The sequence below is a fragment of the Pelodiscus sinensis genome, chromosome 11, assembly GCF_049634645.1.
Source record: "Pelodiscus sinensis isolate JC-2024 chromosome 11, ASM4963464v1, whole genome shotgun sequence".
NCBI classification, from domain to species: Eukaryota; Metazoa; Chordata; order Testudines; family Trionychidae; genus Pelodiscus; species Pelodiscus sinensis.
In genome coordinates this window covers 42,022,841-42,043,887 of record NC_134721.1, presented here as the reverse complement: position 1 = coordinate 42,043,887, position 21,047 = coordinate 42,022,841, and the positions used below count along the sequence as shown (strand labels likewise).

The 21,047-nt window shown below is 51.1% G+C and overlaps 1 protein-coding gene across 1 annotated transcript in view; it reads left to right on the top strand.

Annotated features, from left to right (window-relative positions):
* Window positions 1-18,653, top strand: part of POC1A (POC1 centriolar protein A) — a 163,404-nt gene extending 144,751 nt beyond the window's left edge. The window contains exon 13 of the transcript XR_012906534.1: window positions 18,532-18,653. The gene's annotated coding sequence lies outside the window, so the exon portion shown is untranslated. The remainder of the gene's footprint in view (window positions 1-18,531) is intronic.
* The last annotated feature ends 2,394 nt before the right edge of the window (window positions 18,654-21,047 follow it).

Genomic DNA, 21,047 nt, shown 5'->3' with positions numbered 1-21,047 from the left:
TTGCTATCCAAATTGTAAACCTCCCCCCTCTCGCCGGCAGCTGTTGCTTTCTTGTGACTGAGCATAAGTAACATGATAGTGTTTGTTTCCTGAGTGTGTGAGCAGATACGTTTTGCTTTTCGTTAATTCTCTTCTCTGGGCTGGGGTGTAAGGATGGCGGTGAGGTATAGGAGAGAAAGGTCGGTACTGGGAGCTGCAAGACAGTGTGGGGTTGCACCCCCAACTGGCCTATTTGACCTGGCCATTGATTTCCAGTCCAGAATCAGCGAAGGGGTGGATGGCAGGAAAAGGTAATTCCGGGGCAGCCTCCCTTGAGTGTGGTGGTGGCACGTTCTCCATCCACGCTAGTATGGTCCTGTTAACTCAGCAATGTCTTGCCCAGACGGGCCTTGTGTGCGTGAACGGGAGGTTGAGTGAAGGGACATGAGCGAAGTGGAAACCTGCGTTCTATTCCCCGTTACGCTCTGGCCTGTTGTGACACATCAGCACTGCTTGCCTCAGTTTCCCCATGGGAAATGGGTCTTGTGCTGTCAGAAGGGCCCAGACTGAGCGCCTTGTCCCAGGCCGCTCTCAGACCCATGGCAGAATGCTCAGGGGCCAGGCAGGGTTCCCCATGCTGCCCCGCCATCCTGCCCCAGACTGGGCCTTGCTGAGCTGGGCCAGGGGACAAAGACAGCCGCTAAACCCAGGGGGTTGCTAGGCTCTAATGGAAGCCAGGGAAGGAGCAGCTCCCTCCTGCTCTGCCTCTTACCTGCTCTCCACACCTCCCTGTCCCAGACGGACAGACCCTCAGCTCACCCCTCTTCCCCTCCTGCTGCGGTTCTGAGCTGGGGGAAGGGTGGCAGCCTCCCTCATGGCGGAGAACCCATCTCTCCCCTGAGCCCCACGAGCGCCATCCGACCCCGGGGGATCCTGCAGCCCCAGCCTAGCCACTGTTTGCGAAAGCACAGTAGCAGCGCGCACCTCTCCAGTCCCCGGCCTGCCCACCGGCCAGTTCCCGCCAGGCTCCTAATCCCACAGTCCTTTGCAGACACACCGGATTGTGGGAGCCAGAGGGGGCCGGGGAAGAAATCAGAGATGGATTTCGGGTCCTGGGTGGAAAAGGGGGAGAACCCCGGCTCTGGGGAGGGCACCTCTGAGGTGAGAAGGGCCTCGCGCTCTCTGCTCTGTGAGGTTGGGTGGCTTTGCAGATGGATGTTTGTGGAGACCCATCTCTGTCTCGTTTCACATGGCCCAAGAATCGGCCGTCAGCCTTCCAGCTTGTGCCTTGCCGTGGTTGGGAAGTTACTCCCGGATATCCTGGCCCAGGCTGTTTGTGTGGCGAACTTTCCCCTTTTACATTGATCGCTTTTGCCTGAGTCTCACATAGCAACGCTCCCATGATTCATTCCACAGAGGTCAGCTCTGCTGCCGCCTTCCACTTCGCAGCGCGCTTACAAATCCATCGTCTTGCGTTCCGCTTCCCCGTACGCTGGTAAATCAGTGCCGTCCTGGAGGCCTGACGCCAATGGCCTCGTTCCAGCATCTCTAGCCGCCTCCTGCCCACGGAGCTTTGGTGGCACCCATCACACTAGGCTTTGGGTTACACATGAGTAGGCAGCTCCGAGAAAAGATTTATGTGAGGTTATCTACGTCAAGCATCCTCACCCAATGGTTTCCCCTGACTTGAAATGGGGACTTCAGGTGCTTTGATAAATAGAAGAATAAAATCTTAGGATGGGAGGGAAGTTTTTCGTAATGTCCAACCTATACCTCCCTTGCTGCCATGTAAGCCCATTGCTCCTTGTCCTGTCCTCCGACGTGAAGGAGAATAATTTCTCTCCCTCCTCCTTTTAACCACCTTTTACATACTTGAAAGCTATTCTCATGTCCCCTCTCAGGCTACGGTTACACTGCTGATCTTTTGCAGAAGAAGATATGCAAATTGCGCTCACATTTGTATATCTTCTTCCAGTTCTGTTTGTGGAAGAGGTTTTGCTGCTATTTGGCCCTGTGTAGATTGGGCCAAATGTCGCTAAAAAACCCTCTTTGGTAAGACCCTGTAAACCTTGATTTACGAGGAGTACTGGGTCTTGCAAAAGAGGGTTTTTTGTGACATTTGGCCCTGTGTACATGGGGTCAAATAGTGGCAAAACCTCTTCCGCCAAAAGAATCGGAAGAAGATATGCAAATCGTGCTCACATTTGCACAAAAAAGGCAGTGTAGCCATAGCTTCAGTCTTCTCTTTTCCAGACTAAACAAACCCAGTTTTCAGCCTTCCCTCCTAGATCCATGTCTTCTAGACCTTTAATCATTTTTGTTGTTCTTCTCTGGACCTTCATCACTTTGTCCAAATCTTTCCTGGCATGTGCTGCCACTTTACTGCACCACAACTTTCTTGCTCGGAGATGTGAAAAATATGCCGCCCCGAGCACAGCAAGTTACAACGCTGAACTCACCAGGGTGCACAGGCTCCTGGTGCTAGGAGCTGTGCCCTTCGTTTGGACAGCCACGTTTTCACTTTAAAGCCCTGCCGCTGTAGACTTAGCCTGAGGTTCTTCAGCAAATATCATGAGACTTGTAATGAAATCGTGAGTGTTGGCAATCCCAAGGGCTGTTGAAATCTGACGTCTGGCCTCGGAGTCTCTGTTTAGAGGAGAATAGCCACGCCAGGCTCATGGGGGCGGGGTTCTCTGCTCCTGGAAGGGGCAAGGCCTCAGGTGGAAGGGGCGGGGCCAGGCAGCAAGTGTGTCACACACCAGTTGCCCTTAGCCATACGGGGCATGCCCCATCAGCCCTTCAAGTCTCTTGAATTGCCAGGCCGTGGGGCTCCCAGCCCCCTTATCCCTGGGCCTGCAGTTGTTCCTTTGTAAACGGAGAGGACGGGCCTCTTTAACTGTAACGTTAACATCCAGCTTGGCTAAAGAGCCAAAAGACTACACACGTCTATAGCGAAGGTCATTAAAAAACCAAGATTGGGCAAGCCGGAGATCTGTTCCTAATTAACACCAGTTCCCATCCCAGAAATCATCCCATTCAGCAAAAGTTAATCATCTTTGCTCATACACCAAACTCACTCCAAGAGGGAATGAGTCACTCCCCTTGAAATGTCTGATGTTACGAAATCCAGTGTGACTGATGCAACAGATCCAGTCGAGGAATTCAAACTGGCTAGGAGCACAAAGGGCGAAATGCAGCCCTGGTGTAAGTGAAAGCAGCCCGTGGTGGCTGTCCCTGGAGTTGTGCAGGGTTGCACCAGGACAAATTTGGCCTCTCTGTTACTAACCCAGCTCTGAATGAATGGCTCAAGAAAGAATGGGGCGGATTTGTGAATGGAAAAGGCTGGAAAGGTGCAGTAAGGAGAGAAGAATGGAGGAAAAGTTTAAGTAAACAAAACAAAATTGCTAAGCCCAAGGTCTTCTCGGGTTCCTGGAACTGATTAAGTTTTCCTGGCCAGATGGGGGAAGGGCAGATCTAGTGCAGGAACAAAGTGATGTGCAAGGCACCTTAAAGCAAAGTGATCCAGTGTAAACTGCTTCCTTGAGCCATTAACAAATCACAGGCGTTGGGCAGATTCTGCTTGGCCCTGTGAACAGACAGGCAGCCTACGGCCGGCAGATGGATCACAGGAGGGTGACTAGCCCCTGTCCTGCCCAGCTGGAATAGAGCACAGACACATCCACCAGGCTGTCTGAGCCAGAGCTCCAGCGAGGCCTTATGGGATGGGGCTTGTGGTCAGACCGTATGATCTACATCGTCACCTGCTGGAGATTTGAACCACGGCTTCTCTGCAGCACTCCCCCTGCCTCCCTCTGCAGGTTAGTCTTACCTGTCCTTTGGGAAGGAGCAGACTGTCCGATGGGCAGCTAGGCACACAGCTGGCCCCGGCCTGAACAGGAGCACACAGTATGGATTTCTGCACTGGAAGGTTCAGACTTGGGCGTGAGTCGCAACGGTGCCAACATGAAGCCCATGGCCATCCACAGAACTATGCCGTGTTTGTACTGGTGTAACACAGAATCTGCCCTCTTCTCGGCTTTGCTAGTAGCTGAAAGTCCATGCTGTCTCATGGATGTGGCAGTTGGACCACGCACACTATCCGCTCCACCTTCTCTCTCCTGTGGGCAATGGAACTGATGCATGCGCATTAGTTGTGCAGCCAGGAGTGGTGATTACTTGAGTTACTTATGTTTGGTGGGAGGTCAGAAGAACAGAAGCATGTCCGTGCTGGGTCAGACCAAAAAGTCATCTAGCCCAGTAGCCTGTGTTCCAATGGTGGTCAATACCAGGTGTGCCACAATGAATGAATAGAATAGGGAATCACCACGTGATCTTGCCTCTGTCGCTCATTCCCAGCTTCTGACAGAGGCTAGGAACACCATTCCTGCTCTTTTTGGCTAATAGCCATTGGTGGACCCTGTGCTCCATGAATTTCTCTAGCTCTTTTTGAACCCTGTTAAAGACCTGACCTTCACAACATCCTCTGGCAAGGAGTTCCACAGGTTGACTATGCATTGCATGGAGTAGTAATTCCTTTTGTTTTAAACTTGCTGCCTATTAACATAATTTGGTGACCTCTAGTTTTTATTCACTTGTTCCCATAACCTACGTTTTCCTTATTCACTTTCTCCACATTAGTCATGGTTTTATAGATACATAAATTTCTATACATACCCAGCTATACATAGAAAATGATGGGGTTTATACAAGCTGAGCCCATCAAGAAAGCAATCTTGGAGTCATTGTGGTTAGTTGTCTGAAAATATCTGCTTCACGTCTAGTGCCAATAAAAAAACCCTAAGAGTGGGTTTTATTAGGAAAGGGATAAATAAGATGGATAATACCATATTGCTGCTATATAAATCCATGCTACCCCGCCCATATTGAATACTGTATGCAGATTGGATCATCCCATTTAAAAAAAATCTATTGGATTTGGGAAAGGTACAGAGAAGGGCAACAGAAATTATTAGGAGTCCTGAACACATTCCATCGGAGGAGATACTAAAAAGATTGGGACTTTTCAATTTGAAAAACAGATGATTAAGGGGGAACTATGACAGGTCTACAAAATCATGAATGATATGGAAAAATTGCATAAGGAAGTGTTATTTATTCCTTCAAATAGCACAAGAACTAGGAGTCACTCAATGAAATTACTAGGCAGCAATTTTAAAACAAACAGAAGAAAATATTTCTTCATGGTCAGCCTGTGGAACTCTTTGCTGGAGGATGTTGCAAAGGTAAAAACTATAGCAGCTGTGACAGACCCAGGGCAGCTGACTAGAATAGTTTGGTGGCAGGCAGACATAGCGGGAGCTGGGTGAATGGCTGAATAAATTGCCAGAGACTTCAGCCACGTAATTGAGGCAGGCAGGCACCTAAGTTTAATAGCTTGCCTGAAGCAGCAGGCTAATCAGGCACCTGCAGCCAATTAAGCCTGCGGGACTACTTTAAAAGGTTTCCCCTCAGGTAATGGTAGGAGAAGAGGAAAGGACTGAGAGGAGGAAGTGTGTTGGAGAGCTGGGGCTTGCAAAAGGAAAGAGTCACTCAGGTAGCAGGATTATGGGGGGGACTTTGCCCTAATCCTTTGATTTTGCCAGGATGAGGATGGCTCAGTAAGCTGTGACCCTGGCCTCTAGAAAAGGTACGAGGCAGTGTGGAGGGTCACAGCGAGCCTCTGATGTACAAGAGAGACGGAGCTTTGCCACGCAGGATTTAAAAAAAAAAAACCTAGAGAAGTTTATGGAAAATAGGTCCCTCTAAAATGGTGCCCCTGCCCACACTGGATTTCAAGAAGGAAAAAAAACCCAAACGCACGCACGGGCCCCCTTTATTACATTCCCATTCTCTGACTCCCAGGCCTAGAACACTGAGACGTTATCTCACATAGACAAAATGTTCTTCTGAGTGCATGGGCTCAGCCATGTTACCTGGGTCATAGAAGTTTGGCTCTTCCTCAAAACCCCACGCTGCCAGCCCATCCTTTAGCATCTCACCTAAAGGTTTATTATCAAGTACTAGTGAGTTTGCTGGCTTGAAAGTCCCTCTGGGCCCCATCCCCACCTTGGATGGGTCATTCGGGCATTTGTTCAGAGCGTCAGATTGTAGAAATGTTACTCCAGAGACAAGAGCCACGAAGCAGGATTGAAAACAACATGCAGACAAGGCAGCTGCCTTTTGTATTCCCTTTGCCCCAAACACATCCTGTGCAGCACATGGTATGGAAAACCCTTAGAATTCAGTCCATAGGCATGGCCCCCCCCAGTGCCGCCCTTGTGCCTTTCCATTGTACAGCTTCTGGGCCATGAAGCAGGTCTCAACCTGATGCCAATCTGACTGGGGATGTCACCAGATACACTGCACAGCTTGGGCAAGTCATCTGTGCCCTGTGTATCTCTAACTCACTATGCAGCGGTGAGAGAAACATAGAAACAAGATGCTCACAGCAGGGAAAGGATCACATTTTCACAGATGCCTTACACAGCACATCCGGCATCACTCCCGATAGCTCAGAGTGTCCCCCCGATTCCAAACTGCATCACACCCTCCACCTGAAATGGATGCCGAAAGGGGTGTCCCTAGGAATCGCAATGTAGGGTCCTGTTGTCATTACAGCTTTCAGTTTAATGCCACAAGTATTAATGTACATTTTATCAACTCACGTCTGACTACATCAAGCTCTTTATTAAGGCTTCCTTCATGTTCTGAACCTATTTTCCCTCTGATCTCACTCTAATAAGACACTAAGGGTGCGTCTAGACTGGCAAGAACTTGCCAGCTGTCTACACTGGTTGCTTGAATTTGCAAAGAGCACTGACTATGTAATGTACGAAATCAGTGCTGCTTGTGCAAATACTTTCACGCTCCCGGTGAGGGATAAGCCCTCTTGCGCAAGAATACTCACGCAAGAGGGCCAGTGTAGACAGGCACCTTCATTTTTTGCGCAAGAAAGCTAGATGGCTAAAATGGCCATCGGAGCATTCTTGCGCAAAAGCACGTCTAGATTGGCACGGATGCTTTTGCGCAAAAGCATCCTTGCCAATCTAGACGCTCTTTTGCGGAAATACTTTTAACGGAAAAACGTTTCCGTTAAAAGTATTTCCGCAAAATCATGCCAGTCTAGACGCACCCTAAAGCTTCCAAGGATGTAATAACCTTGGCAGTTAGCCATGACAGCAATGTGGTAGTGTGCCTCAGTTTCCTTTCTATCCACAGACTAGATTTGTAGAGGTATCCCTGCTGTGCCAAGTTCCAAAGTCGCTTACCAGTGTCAATTTTAGTATTTCAGTATCCTAGGGCTCTGGAGAGAGCGTGTATTTTTTCAGTGTTATTTCCAATATGTGTACAGGAGTTTTACTCATGTCAGGCACATTTGACCTTGTGACCAGAGTTGACATCAAAATTAAACACATGCGAGGACTTAACCGTAATGGCTACCCTGCCTCTGTGCCAGGCGGGTGATTAAGTATTTCGTTTGTGCTGTGTCTCCTGATTCACGGCCAGCTGTGCCCTCTGTGCTGCCAGTGGGGGGCAAGTACTCCTCCCTCCCCTCCAGTGGGAGCCAGGCTGATTGTATCTACTCAGACACCAGCCTGAAAATTCAAAGGGGTCTGGCTCTGAGGGCTGGCAGGAGGGAGTGTGCTGCGGTCTGGGCAGCAGGAAGGCCTGAGGCCCCGCCCCTGCTGGGGCATGGAGCTGGCTCCTCCGCACCTTATCCCGGGACCCTCCGTGGCTGTTGGCCCTGCTGGCAGACACTGCTCCGGGGACGAGGCAGTTCTCCCTACAGGGGAAGCGACATGTCCAGGGGTGGTTTAGGGGAAGGCCTGGTGTTCCAGGATTAAAAATAAGGCCCCACAGGGAAAGGCACGCCTTTGGTTTGGTTGCGGAGTTCTTAGGCCTGCCCCCGGCTACATCACTAAGTGAGCTCTGCGGCTGACATGCTGCTTCCTCCCCACATCCGGCCTGAGGAAAGCGCAGCGCAAACCCCGGCCCTCGGGCCTCACCGCGTCCGGCCTGGCTCTGACGTGAGATGACAGGCGCCAAGGAGGAAGTGCCGGTCCCTTAATCCAGGGCCCAGTTTCCCATTGAAGCTGACCCACCGGCATCTCCCTCGCTCACTGGGCCCGGTGACAGCCGGGGCCCTGTCCCTTGCCCGGCTGCTTCCATTCTCATTTCCCAGGAACTTTCTTTGATTCCCACACTCCCCTCTTCCCGTGGGCCCAGGGCAAGCAGGCCTTGCACACAGTGCTGGGTCACCTAATTAAACTGCCTGATTGCACAGCAAGGGCCCTTCCCCATTTTCAGTTTCCTTTCCTGTGTTGTGCTACATGCTGCCTTTAACATAAGCTGCTATGGGGTCAGTGGACTAGAGAGACCATTAACTGCGCTGTGCTGGGGATATTTCCTACCCGTGCATTGAAGCCCCTGTTCAAACCACCTCGGGCCCCAGTGGAGACGCAGTGTTGGGGCGGGAAGCCAACGCGGTGCCCGCAGGGGAAGCCCGCGTGAACGGGAGGCTGCCTCATACCTCCAGCGGGTTGTCAGCCTGGTTAGAGAATCTGCCCCGCAGCCCGGCCGGTTCTCCGCGCTGGCACAGCAGCGCCGAGCCACTCAGCCCCCTCCCGCAAGGAAACCTCCCCGAGCGCACTGCAGACACACACCGGCTAACCGCTCTGCCGGCAGCCTCCACCCGGTACCACCGGCCGTGCCGCGCACAGGCCCTGAGCAGTAACCCGCCGGCACCTCTTGCTGGGCATTGGCCCGCCGCCCTGCTCCCCCGGGCTCGTTACTGGCACTAGGGAGCTTTTCTGCCATTGCTACAAGCGCAGTGAGCTTGCTGCTCAGCACAAGGCTGCGTGTCACCTGGCGCTAAGCCAGCCTGGGCACCTGCTGCTTCCCCAGCAAGAGCAAGCAGGTGGCTGAAGGGGAGGGGGAAAGCAGGCTTAAGTGCGGACAAAGCCTGGGGGAAGCGAGAGGGCGACCCGCGCTGAGGCGGAGCTCCCGGCAGACGGAGAGTGAGGGAAGCAATCCAGGCCCGGAGGGAACTGGGAGCCCCAGAGAGTAACTTGGGAAGAGGGGTAGGAGGTGGTCTAGGGAGCGGCACAGCACAGGGCGAGGAGCAGACCTTTCATTGGCTGCCCTTTTGCGAAATAAAATATCCTGCCTTTCAAAATCAATTTCTCTGCATAAAAATATGGTCCCTCTTCGGGGTTTCCCATTAAAAAATGACAAACACGTGGTCCCGTGGCACCTGAGAGACCCCCCCCAAAAGAGCGAGAGTAGCGTGAGCTTTCACGGGCAAACCCACGCAAGCGCTTAATGGACTGTATCGATTTTCGTGCGTCTCTGCGATGCCGCGGGCCTGCCGGCTGGTTTTAAAGTTACAGGCTAATACGGCCACCCCTCTGAGACTAGTACAAGGTGTTATCTACACACATTTCAGAACTAAAAAAAAAAAACCCTTTAAAAAGTGTTTCTAATTCACACGCCGCACCCTGGGGAAAATAGTGGCGTGTGCAGAGGCGTTCACACGAGTGGGTTTTCATTTTGAGACCTGCTTTCAGTGGCTGGCCAGGGGGCAGTTGAGAAGTAAAAAGGATGTGGGGGACCATCAGGCAGCCAGGGCTAATTAGGGAGCTCGGGCTAACCTGCTCAGCACAAGGGGCTTTTCACCTGAGTGAAAAGGGTCAGCACACAGGAGCCCAGCTGATCTGCTGGCGTCCATGCAGCCCAGCTGAAATCAATGGGGCTGCACTTTGCGAGGGCACAACAGAGCAGAATCTAGCGTGGCAGAGTCGGACTCCTTCCTCCAGAAGGGAGGCATTAAAGGGGCCAGGAAGGAAAGTGGGTTTAAGGTGCCGTTTAATGCATCTGGCTCTTACGGCCTCCTCTCTCCAAAGCTTCTCGTGTGCTTTGGGAAAAGGAAGCTAAAACTTTTGGGGCTATTTTTTCTCTGCCTGTCCTTCTCGGAACGGAAATGCAAAGCAGCTGCATGGAGAAAAGGTGCCTCTTTGCTCCTCCAGCCAACCCAGATTACGGTCGCAGTCTGCGTCCCACTGTCTGCTCCTCTGTCGCAGCTCCACGTACTTCCTGGAGGCTAGCAGCTCCATTGCTCTGCTACTTGCAGGCAGTGGTGAATGTCTGGTCAATTTCCCCTTGACAAGTTATGCACACTGACCATGTTCCTTTTTCCTGTTCCTCTCGCCCCACTAACGTCCGTGACCTTGGCTTGGGTGTTGGCTTGTCTACACACGCAGCTATTCGGCTGCTCCTCAGTAACTCTGCCTTGCTCCCGTTAAGCTGAATGAGAGGATGGAGAATGGCGCCGAGAGACTAGTTCATTTTTGTGTTGGGTGGCCAAAACAAAGCACCAACGTCTAGTTGTTTGAGGATGAAATGAAACGTATCCCCGAGAGTGAGTGGTTTTTATGCTTGGTTTCGTTTTCAGGTGTGTGAAAGGGTAAACTTTGGGGCTTTTTAAAGAACCGTCGCTCAGTTCTAAACAAATCGTCGAAAGTGCCAAAGATTTCAACATTTTCGAGGGGGGGAATCTTCTATCTCCCACCTCAAACTACTTGCTGTGTTCACCCGAATCTGGGAATGGCTTCAGCTGACACACAGCTGCCTTTTTAGGCTTTCCTTGCAAAAAAACCCAGCTCCCAAAACTGCTGCTCTGAAAATGTGGCTTTCCGCTACTAGCAAGTGGAATTGGATCCACAAGCCCTTGCAAAGGAGGCTGGAGAAAGTACAGACTCTTGCTTCCCAGGGACAGGAAACACAGTTGGAAGTGCAGGTTGCTGAGCTTAGTGTCTCTGTAACACAGAGAGGAGAGAATGCAGATTCTGTAGTAAGAGATGGGGCAGAAACCTATATGGAAAAGCGAGGGAGTGAGCCATGTTCTCCGATGGATGCTTGGGTTGAACGTGCACACGAGGTAGGTGTGCCGAAATTCTGACGGGCATGCTGCTTTCATCAGGCAGACACGCATGCATTGTTGTTGGCTCACAAAGCATTGCACAGAATGGGGCAAAGAGGTGGGAAGCCCCCAGTTCCAGACGGAAACCTACTTAGGCTGCCTCTTTGCTGCTGCCCTTTCTTTAGTACACTCTGGTCTCCATGCGTGGGGGTAATGTAGGCAAGGGAAGGCATTGCCTTCCCCAAACTGTCCACGCTCTCCCTCGACCACCTGGGAGGGCTGGAGCCGTAATGCCCCAGGTGCTCTGCCACTTGCTGAAGCTGGAGGCAGTAACCTGGGGTGGGAGCCAGGCTAGACTCCACAGGGGGAGGAAGTTGCAGAAGGGGCGGGGCCTCAAGTGGGAGGGGTGGGGCCTTGGGCTTGCTTTCCCCAGCTGGGTCTTCACCCACCACCCATGCTGGTCTCCCCTGGTGTGTTTCTGCCCACTCAGCTCCTACCTTCAGGCTCCCAGCAAGCAGCTATCGTGCACATCAGGTGGGGGGAAACATGGCCCCCATCTCCTCCCTGATAGCAGGCACTTGAAAGCACTCCTGGTCTGCAGCAGAATTGCTAGGCTAGGTGGCGAGGCAGAGGCTGGGCCTTGGCAATGGAGGTAGATGGGCATCGTCAAGTCCCTGAGTCTGATTGGGAGCCCATGCCACTGTCAGCCCCAAACCACGATGCTGAGGTGCATAGAATTACCTTGGGTGTGCAGCAGCATGGCTGAGATGGGCCTCTGCTCCTTCAGCTCGTTGGCGCGCCAGGGATGGGCAGCCCATCTCCAGGGCTCCGGTCTGATGGGCACAGCAGGCCTCTGCTCCTCAAGGGACCAAGCTCTCTAGCAAGGTCTCCAGCTACTGCCCAGCGTGGACGGGACAGGAACTAGCTTTGCTGGGTGTTCAGTGGATCTGCCCGAGTCCTGTGACTTGAGAGAGATTTACGGAGTCCGTTGCCAACGACCAGGAGTCGGCAGCCATCGGCTCTTGGCCTGCCAGGGTAACTCGCGGGCGGGCCCTGAGAAGTTTTGCTGGCGTTAACCATCCATTGGCTGGGAACGGTGGACTGCAGTCACTGGGAGCAGCGAGGGGCAGTGGTTGCAGATGGCCAACGAAATAGAACGTCACGACCCTGACTGGCCAAAAGCCAAAGATTCCCGAACCCTGCCCAGGACAAACGGCCCCCTTTCTACTCCCTTTGCTAATCCATCCCTCTCTTCCGGCCTTCCTAGCTCTTTTCCTCCCTCTCACCCCACAAGGGCCTTGTCTAGCACTCCCCCAGGCAGCCAGCTCTCTTCCCCTGCTGGCTGCCTTCCATGGACAATCGCTCAGAGCACAGGTTTTCTGGCTGCCTGCTGCTCAGTCCAGCCTGGCCAGCCCTCCCCCAAGCCAGAGCCCCAAGCATGCATGATGCAGGATGCTCTTACAGCTGGCAGGACCTTGGCAGAGCTAGGAGGTGTGGGAGTCCCAGAACTTCCAAGTGGGGAAATCGCTCACTTCTAATCTTCCCATCCACGTGGACGGCCCCCCTCTGGCTGCCGAATGTCCCTGTCCCTCAGCCTCCTCGGTAGGTTGAGTGGTGAGGCCAAAGGGCCTGAGGTTCTGGCTTGGGGCAGGAGCGGGCTTTGGGTGTGGCATGACGATAAACACCAGAAATGTCACTTACAGCTGTCGGTCAGCTCAGTGGGATAGTCTCTGACCGCCCTCCTCTCAGTAACGTCACTTGAGAGGGCCAGATCTGGCCACTCTTCCTCACGCTGAGGAGCGGCGTAGTATCGGACCAGTCCCTTTGAATGCAAGGGGGTAGCAAGACAGGTGTGGGGCTACCCAACATATCGGAGCGTCAGATTCTGCTTCCGGGGATTGACTCTGGGCAGCAGGGCTGCGGGCAGGGTTTCCGTCTGCCACCTGGGAAGAGGAAACATCGGTGTCTCTTTAGCCTGGCAGGGAAGACAGCAGCTTCCAGGCGGACTTTCCATCTCTGTTCTCAGCACAGAGCTCCCAGGGAGGTCGTCAGAGGCCTCACGCGGGTGCGGCTCCATGGCGTGGGTTTACAATCCTGTTTTACACCATTCTAGACGAGCAGTTATGGGAAAGTTGGTGCCCAAGGGCTGCCTGGGAGGCCATGTGACTTGCTGTTGGCTGGACGTCTGTGGTGGCTAAAGGAAGAGTCTTGGTGTAACCCTTTGCCCAGCCTGTTCCCAAGCTGAGCTAGCCTGGAGCCAGAGTTGGGCAGAGAGCTGTTAGCTGCCAGGGAGAGCTGGCCAGGCTGTTTTCCTCTCAGGATCCTCTTGTATTTCCTAAGCCAGGGGCGTTGGGCCCAGTCCTGTAGCCTTCGCTCTGCCAGAGCTCCCAGGGACCTCCCGCTGGCCGACCGTTTCTATAGGAACTGGTTTTCGACCCACAACGATTTTGTCTGCGTTCGGTGGCCGTGCTGGGGTGTCGCGTCGCTGGGAGCGCGGCTGTTCGGTGGTAGAGCCACGTGTTGGATTTGTGGGGTGGGCCCTCTCACACCTGCTGTGGCTGCCCCATCCGGTCCCACAGGGAGCGAGTCTGTGAGGGGCCTACCGCCACCCTCCGCCTCCTCCTGACCCTCTCCGGTTACTCAACTATTCAATGAACCGATATTTAACATCCCTGCTCTCGGTTGTGGGTCCCCTGAGAATTGTCCCACCTGCAGCTAGTCCAGGCAGCAAGCACCGGCTGTCTCTATGCCATGGCCGCCCACTTTTGTTTTGATGGGGCCAGCCGTCACAAGCCCCTTCCTCGGGCAACGTGTTCCCAGCCTGCTGCGCCTGACAGCGAATGTCCGACCTGTTCCATAGCTTTAAAATTGCTTCCCGGACAAACATCCTGCAAAAACTACAGCACTCAGCTGGTTCTTCGGTTTTGGCAAAGAACGGCGCACAGCTGCCTCTGGTAAAAGTGAAGATGTCCGGACGCATCCTAGGTGAAGCCAGTGTTTTTCCCAATTTTTTCCTCTTGGCAGGAGATTGGGACTTGGGAGTTTCCCACTCTGCAGTCAGGAGAACAAAGATCAGAGGTGAATGCTGGGGTTTACTGGAAACTATCGCCACTCCTGAGACATGCAAGGGGACGGCAGAGGGGTTCGGGCGTGGGAAACTTGGTCTCCAGAGAGGAACATGGGTGTGAGCTTTCTTAGCAAAGTTGGCCTGCTTAGTGGAGTGACCAGACATGGAAGAAAGAAACGGCCTATATAGGAGAAGCCATGTGCAGGAAGGGAGGTCCAGGGCTCCATTTGAAGCCCAGAGATGTTCAAGAGAAGCGAGGAAGTAGAGGCAGAGAAGTGGGTGTAGACGTTCATGATTTCCTTCGGGAACTGTACACTGCTTGTTCTCACGAAGGCAAAGAGTGATCTGTTTGGAAAGCCCTAGAAAGCCTGAGTCTGTTGGCTTTGAACGGTCATGTGTCCCCGAAGAGGAGACACAAGACCCCCAAAGAGGTCCCCAGATTGCCCAGGGCTATAACCTTGTGAGCAAAGGGATATTTAAGCTACTTTGGGGGTCAGCACGGGCTCCAGAGGGCCATGAGGTCCCATTTCTGTGAAGGGAGAAAAGAGAGGCCATGCCCAGGCAGGAAAGACCCAGTGCTGGAGACCGCACAGTCGAAGGATGTTTAAGAGCACATGGACCCAGGGTGTCCAATAGAGACTGTTACTGCAGAGCGAGAAAATTCAAGGTCCAGGCGAAGCAGAAAAGAGACAATGTCAGAGGAGAGGTGAATGGAAATGGAGAGGAGAACCAATGGGAAGAGGAGAGATACGGGCAGGACTGTGCTAGTGACTACTTAGTGAGTATCAAGCTCTTCTCTAGCAATCTTCTGCCATTAATCTCAAAGCCCTGGCCAGCTACTAGATTACGAGGCCTCATAAGAAGCTGGGGATGTAGCCTGCTTATTAGCCCACATGCCACATCATTGCTACCCAGGTGAGCTTGTATGGGTAAAGCTACCCATGCTCAAATCACACCATCCCTTCAACATCGACCCAAGAGGACCCGAGTGGAATGGTGCATTCACCTGATTGCTGCAGTTCTGCGCTGCTATTAATAGCGGCCTTGTAACGCCGCCAGGCAGAACCGAACCTGCGGCCTCTGGAGTTTAGCGCAGGAGCCGCTACAGCATCAGCTAACCGCCAGCTGGCTCTCAGCTTAGGCTGTGGAGCAAACTCATTATGTTCTCTCTTCACGCGGTCTAGGTGGGACAGTGCACCACCTCCAGCACGACTGTCATCTGAAGACGTGGGCTGTGCCCACAAAAGCTCATGATACCATCTACATGTTTTGTTCGTCTGTAATGTGCTGCTAGACCAAGGGTCACCAACCAGTCGATCGGGATCTGCTGGTGGATCTTGGAGCCTCTGACAGGGGATCCGGACTGGTTTGGCCAAGAGGCTATTATTGAGTGCCAGCACTTCAGCTGCCCCTCCCCCCACTGCTGCGCATCTCCTGCCATTTGCCTTGGAGCTGTTCCTCCACGCCCCCGGGGAGTGTCCTGCTTCCTGTGCAGAGCAGGGAAGGGAGAGGAGGGTGCTGATGTCAAGGTGCCCCCTCCCACTCTGCATTCCATCTCCACAGGCCAGAGACTTGGGATGGAGGGACTTTGCTGACTGCCGTTGGGAGTGGAGCAGGGCCAGGGCAGGGGTGAGCCTGCCTTAGCCCCCTGCACCACCACCCAGGAGCCACCAGAAGTAAGTGGTGCCCAGCTGGAGCCCACATCCCAAACTCCTACTGCAGTCATGAACCCCTCCTGCATCCCAAGCCCCTACCCTAGCCCCAAGCACCCCAGCATCCAAACGCCCTCCCAGGCCCTGCACCTAGAACCCCCAGGCTCAGCTCAGAGCCCCTCTCACACTGCAAATCCCTGAATCCAAGACCAGAGCCTGCACCCCAACCCTCTGCCCCAGCCTGGTGAAAGTGAGGGAGGTTGGGGGAGGGAGGATGGAGTGAGCAGGGGCAGAGCCTCGGGGAAGGGGCACAAACGAGGCGGGGCGAGGGTATCTGGGTTTGAGCTAGATCTCGGATTGCACTTAAATTCAAAAAGTGATCTTGTGTTGAAAAAGGTTGGAGACCCCTGGACTAGACTATTCGTTGATTTTTAAGTTTTTCCAGTTACAGACTAACTTGGCTCCCCCTCTGAAGCTTTTCATCAGCACGACTGTTCCCGAAAGGGCTGTTGGTTTTTGCTGCTTTTTTCCTCCCCAGACCAGAGCTGGTTGCTTGAGCCCGTTAAGCTGTGCTTCTGCAGGAGCCTGGCTCACCGGGCCGCCACCATCTGACATTTCCTCGGGGGCGGGTGGAGCTCGTGAGTCAGGCTAGGGGCTGCAGCGCAGGTTTTCTGCTGAATACATAGGAGGGTAAATGTGAATTCTAAACTTGCCAGGGAGTATTTTTACCATAGCTCCACATTAACATTGATAAAAATAGTCACAAATTAGTGCCGGGGTGGAAAGCAAAGGCAGACGTTTCTCTAGCGAGTTAACCTCTTGCGCTCACCAGTAGAAGACAGTGTAAACCATCCAACCTCTGCTGCAATACCTCCCCTATCCCAGCAGACGCCCTCTTCACTCAGTGAAATCATTACTGCGTAAATCCACAGCAAATTGAGGGCAACTATTCTGAAGCTTGTAGGAATGCAATGCTGCAAGGAGGCAGCAGCGTCAAAGGTGTCAGCTGGATAGAGCTCTGCACATAGTGTCCTTTAACGTGAAACTGTCAGTGTGAGTGCCGAGGTGGGTAAGATTCATGATTGCTGTTCTGTAAATGGGGACACTGAGGCACGGCGTGTCACTTTTCCTCGAGGTCCCATAGCGATCAGACTCAGTTCTCTGTCTCAATTCTGCCTCTCCTATGAAATGCCTCCGACAGTCTGCCAGTTCCTGAAGGGAGTCAGGAAGGAATGATACATTTTATGTTCAGCAAATCAGGGCTTAAATTCAGCAGGAGCCATCTGGAGCAGAGCGCTGGCAATTTTTTTTCAAACCTGCAGGAGGCCCCAGGGCCCCTGGGTGGAAAACTCAAGCCCCAAGTCCCACTGCCCTGCAGCTGAATCCCAAAATTCAAGATGGAGGGAAGGGCCTGGGAGGCTCTGGAAAATATTGTGTGTTTTTAAACCCTAATCGGGTAGGGACTTTTCCACCTTCCTCTGCAACAATAATTAGTATCTCGTGTTAGAGGCAGCTTATTAGATTAGATGGGCCAGTGGGTCCACATTATGTTCCTAATATTGGAAGCACTCTCGGTCATTATAAAGTGCGCTGCTTAAAAAGTGGGAAGGGAAAAAATCTGTTTTAAAAATGTTGTTCTTCCAACAATTCTGTAAACAACAGACACACATTTTGGGCTGAAATTTTGATTTTTATAGGAGACTCCCCCTGTTCTAAGCCCTTTCCCCTCCACCTCCAATTTTGCCACTGAAAAAACAAAAATCGAGAATCAACCCCCAAAATATTTGGCTCTCACAGGAAAAAAGTCTAGAAAGAATTACAGAAGGAGACTTCTGAACAACAAATCATTTACAAATTTGATACTGTTGCCTTGGATTTGAATAAAGACATTAACTGGTTAACACACTACAAAATCAATTTCCTCTGCCTTTAACATCTGCATGTTCATAGCAAAAACTATGAATGGGACACATCTAGTCCACTTCATTAGATGTATAAAATCATGAGTGGTATGGAAAAAGTGAATAAGGAAAAGTTATTTATTTATTCCCACAATATAAGAACTAGGGGTCACTAAATGAAATTAATAGGTGGAAAGTTTAAAACAAACAAAAGGAAGTTTTTCTTCACACATCACACAGCCAACCTGTGGAACTCCTTGCCAGAGGATGTGGTGAGGACTAGGACTTTAACAGGGTTAAAACAAAAAAGCTAGATAGATTCATGGAGGTTAGATCCATCAATGGCTATTAGCGAGGATGGGTAGTAATGGTGTCCCTAGCCTCGGTTTGTCTGGAAATGGGTGACAGGAAAGGGATCACGTGAGGATTACCTGTTGTGTTCTCTCCCTCTGGGGCCTCTGGTATCGTCCACTGTCAGCAGACAGGATACTGGACTAGCTGGACCTTTGGTCTGACCCAGTATGGCCATTCTTATGTTCATTAACACAGGTCCTACAATTGACAGGTAACTGCTTTTGCTATTATATATATCTTGGATTCTGTTATTTCCACTCCAACTCATCTGATGAAGTGGGTTTTACCCACAAAAGCTCATGATCCTATGTATCCTTGTTAGTCTCTAAGATGCCACAGGACTGTTTGTTATTTTTAAAGTTACAGACTAACAAGGTTACTCCTCTGAGGCTTTTTGAAAAAAACTTGGAAACTTTTGAAAAACTTCTTTTAATGAGAGAGATCCATTTTTGATGGCAGTTGAAAGGGAAATATTTTTATTTTAAAAGTATTGACTAGCTCTAATTAGAAACTTCTTGACTGTAGGAGTCATTAGAGATGCTGAAGTGATAAGCTGTCTCTGAGTACAGAGAGATTCTGCAGGATTTCAATAACGCTACTTTGGGAAAGTACATCTACCCATCAATTTTATTGTCTTTACTGGCTTGTTTTTTCCTGCAGGCATTGATCTGAGACCAGTAGACAGCAACATTCCTCTTTACTAAGATTTCAATTATTCTCTCTGCTTGATCTTGTGATCAGAACTTACTCTGGGAGCAGTAACCGGGATGAGATCAGTGCAGGTAGGTGTTTGCTAACAATACTATTACCTCATATGGGCTGTGTCCAGACTCCATGCCTCCGTCGACGGAGGCATGTAGATTAGCCAGATCGGAAGAGGGAAATGAAGCCGCGATTAAAATAATCGCGGCTTCATTTAAATTTAAATGGCTGCCCCGATCTGCCGATCAGCTGTTTGTCGGCAGATCGGGAGAGTCTGGACGCGATGCCCCGACAAAGAAGCCTTTCTTCATCGACACAGGTAAGCCTCGTGAAACCAGGTTTACCTGTGTCGATGAAGAAAGGCTTCTTTGTCGGGGCATCGCGTCCAGACTCTCCCGATCTGCCGACAAACAGCTGATCGGCAGATCGGGGCAGCCATTTAAATTTAAATGAAGCCGCGATTATTTTAATCGCGGCTTCATTTCCCTCTTCCGATCTGGCTAATCTACATGCCTCCGTCGACGGAGGCATGGAGTCTGGACACAGCCATGGTGTCATAATGTAAGTGTATGGTGTTAATTTCTAACCTCGTGAGACAATGACCCAAATGCAGGAAGACATTAAAACACAGCAGAGGGGAAAGTATTAACCAATGTGGAGTTGACGTCTTTATTTTGTAAATTGCTAAATCCATTGTTGTCCTCAGGAGATCTGATGGTAGAGGAAGGAGGGATGGGTAAAGGTGATAAAGCCTGAGACCATGGGAAGGAAGAAGAGAATGAATGGCATGGAAGAGAAAGCAAAGGATATTAGCTATTCTGCAAATGAAGAAATCGATATTTGAATTTGCTACTAGTGAGGCAAACCCTATAGAAGAGTGTTTCTTAAACTTTTTAAGACGGAGGAACACAGTTTAAGAAACACGGAGGTTGCCTGCCCCTTTAACTGTGCTGAGGAACACAGTTTAAGAAATACTGCTAGAGAATATCTTTCCAGATCTTCTAGTGGCTATGGAATAAAGACACACATGCGGTCGTTTCTCAAGACACCAGACAGTTTGTGCACTATAAGAACAAGACTAGTTTCTCCATACTTAGGAGAACTTGATGTGTGAGAGAGTCTCAAAGGGGTGGTGGTGTTAGTCTGTAACTGTAAAAACAAAGAGTAGTCCTGTGGCACCACAGAGACTACCAAAAATATAGATCGTATCATGAGCTTGCATGAGCAAAACCTACTTCTTCAGATGGGCTGATGTTGAGTGGTCTCCAGACTAACACAGCTCGATCTCCACTCAAGATCGTCTCATCTGAGGAGGTGGGTTTTGCCCATGCAAGCTCATGATACGACTACATATTTGTTAGTCTCTCAGGTGCCACAGGACTATTTGTTTTTGATGGGTGAGACGCAACAGAACGTGTGATGAGTAAGATGTGACAAACAGCAGGAAACAAGGTGGTTGAAGGTAGCTGGTAGAACAGCACTGGAAATGTCAACAAAAGGGACTGGGTTGGAAGGGTGGCAAAATAGTTATTGAAGAGCAAGCCAGGCTGGAATGTTGTGGCATCGAAGTGCTTGAGCAAGCAAACGTCCTCATTTTTAGGGAATGCAACCATGGAGCCAAATATCCAGATAGAATCCAAGAGTAGGCGAGATGCTAAATAAACTCGCACTCCCCTCCCCCAGCTCAGTGGGAAAGGACCCTTTTGGAGGAGGTGATTATCTACAAGACAGATGCGGATGATCCTGGTTTTAGTGCATTTTCAAATGTCTGACTCGTGGGGGCAGCATTCAGACAGACTTGTCCAAAGCTGCCTCCTCGCAGTCCTGGCCAGAGAGAGGCGGTGACTCATTATGAGCCAGCCACCGGGATAGGAAGCTGAGCAAAATGGGGCCCTTGGAAGGAAGAAAAGAATGCTCATGCTTCCTCAGTAACCTCCACGCTTTCTGACTGACTCTGCACTCAGCAAGAGCCTTTTTAATTGGGCTCCAGCGTGGCTTAGTAATTCCAATACAGAGAAGGGACCAAAAATATCAAGCACCATCTGGAAGTGAGCTTTGGCTAAAGTCAGTAGCGCAGATCCCTCACTGACCTGCACCCTGTGTAGTTTACTGATATCAATGCAAAGTGGTTGGAGTTTGCACGGTGTGGACCGGATTCTCCGTTAGTTGGGTCAGTCATTTTTTTCTTTTTTGGCTTACCAAATGGTCCCAATAGTACAGATGTGGTTTCTCTGCGTGACATGTTGCTGTTTCATTTACGAATTTAATGGACTCAAAGGTCAGCTAGTTTACAAATGAGTTTCGCTGTGGCTGGTTCAGTACTAAAACATCCTTTGCTGTAACACCAATATTTGTAACTTCTTACAGCAATGCTCCTTACTGAATCACTAGGGTTTCCCACAGTAACCAACAGTCAAAATACACAGGGCAAGGGAAGTAGATTACTGTATTTTCTTCCTCTTTCTTAGGCCTTT